We start from the raw sequence: 2,142 nt of genomic DNA on the forward strand, positions 1-2,142 counted from the left end.
AAAATTAACTTAACGAGTAGTTGACAGGAAGAATTACTTAAAATCAAGGCAGAATTTTGAAAAGTCTGTTGTCTGGCCAAAGGAACATTTTTAGCAGAAACACACCAAAATGCAACCGAGTGGTCTGGGAAGAGCTCCAAACACCATCATGCCTTTTGGGAGGTGTTAAATTGCTGTGTACAGACTACTTCCCTTCCTGGTTTGCTGAATACATTCAACTTTCAAGCACTCAATTTTTTCTGGCAATAAAATGCAACTTGATTGCTCTTATAATTATAGAAATGTTTGTAGTGAAAAGTACCAGGTAAGAGTAAGCATACTGTCCTCCTAGCATTAGCACAAATCTGGAAGCTATAGCCTAGTATAGGCCTGTGTTCTATGATTGATATCTGCCATGCAATCAACAACTTTTCTGATGGACCTCCAGCTCAGTTTTACCCGATTTTACAGCTTTGTTCATCTCCATGTTGTGTGAGCCATCTAACCATGTCACTGACTTCTTGACACCTGCTAATTTGATTTTGCAGCGGAAACTCGGAGTGTTTTATTCAAGGAGCCGGCAGAGCCAGATGCACAGCCTCACTCATGAATCCACATTGAGTTCAGCAGGCCACACTTAACATCAATTCATATCAACTTCATGCTCCCCTGAATCTATATTGATCTGTACAAGTTCAGCCATCCTCATTTATGGTATCTCCCTCCATTCCTCGCCATCTAGGCATTGTAAAGGTTAAGTGGACACGGTTCAAATTAAGTGCCAGTGGTGAATAATTCTCAGCCCGCTTGCCGGCACCATGTAGTGGCTTGTAATTACAAGGAAATGGGAGCAAGGCTGTATGTTTTAATAATGCTGCACTTGATGCTTGGATGGCGAGTGCATACCCAATCAGTGGTACAGAGAATGGGCAGGCAGGAGCCCCTTGTGCTGATGGTCTATAATTCATTTCCACACATAGCTACCTGCACCTTTCATCTTTATGGGCGCTCTCGGAACTTCAGACGGTCGGTTAGAAATGGGGCTAATAGACAGGTAGTCTGCAGTGATGTGGCTGTGGAGGAAATGGCTGTCAGAAATACCCACAGGTCCAGTCCATACAGCCATGCTGGTGAAGTTTGTTCCTGTAGCCACCAGGCAAAGTCAGGAATATACTCATTCAGACACAGAACAGTATGTTAGGTTGCATAATTAATTAGGAGCTTGAAAAACATTTTTGTTTTAAATTACTTTGTATAATGATTCAGCAAGCAACAATGTTTGACTGAGAGTTTGGTAAGCATGTTGCAGTAGGTTTAGTGCGTACAAGGAAGGAAAACTCACAGAGTACTCATGTTTAGATACAGCATTGGGTTAGTGGTATATGTAGCCTTCAGCACCTTTAAATAACAGCATTCTGTCAGGATCCTGAAGTCCGTGGGCTGTAATGTTTACAGTTAGCTGTTAATTTTGTATGGTCACCATCCAATTTGCACTAATAGGTTGTTGTGCCTGAGGCGGCCCAGGCACCTTGTTTCATTTCTCCAAACTGATTCTCTCCCCCATCTATTATGGTGTTTCAAGAAGTCATTATGGGGCTTGCTTTCCCGCAATTAAGAGGCATGCGGTTGGTTTTTGCTTGTCTTGTGGTTCCAGGGGAGTTAGCTGTGTGCACATTTACACATTTCATGCAAGAGTTGTAATGACTGTAAATGTCAAATCAAAAGTGTTTTTTTTTTTGTGGGGAGCCTTGTACGCCCACTCTAACCTCACGTCAGGAACCGGGTATCACTCATCGCCAGAGTCCCAATTATGTTTCCCTAACCTTTTCTTTTATTCATTTGCTGGAATGCACAAAAAAGTCTTTGGCTGACATAAAAAGGAAACCAACCATTTCCCTAGGCCTGTGTCCTTTGTAAGTATCTTTGTAGTGGTACAGGAATCTGCATGATTGGCAGAAGCCTATATGTGCAATCAAGGATACTTCTGTACATGGCAGCATTCCCAACTTTTCAAGCAGAAGATAGTTGGGGCTGATGGCCTCTACTTCTAAGAAAAGACCTCCAGTAGTTAGAAAATGGTATCTTGATTAGACAGAAATGATGATGGAACTGAAATACCCTCTAGAGATAAGCTCTGACATTTTATAAATAGACATGTAGTTA

The 2,142-nt window shown here is 41.9% G+C and overlaps 1 protein-coding gene across 1 annotated transcript in view; it reads left to right on the plus strand.

The window, feature by feature from the left end:
* LOC118426356 (intraflagellar transport protein 43 homolog A-like) overlaps window positions 1-2,142 on the plus strand; it is a gene marked incomplete in the record, with an annotated part of 11,455 nt that overhangs the window by 6,210 nt on the left and 3,103 nt on the right.

The sequence above is a fragment of the Branchiostoma floridae genome, chromosome 1 (genome assembly GCF_000003815.2).
Source record: "Branchiostoma floridae strain S238N-H82 chromosome 1, Bfl_VNyyK, whole genome shotgun sequence".
Classification (NCBI taxonomy): domain Eukaryota; kingdom Metazoa; phylum Chordata; class Leptocardii; order Amphioxiformes; family Branchiostomatidae; genus Branchiostoma; species Branchiostoma floridae.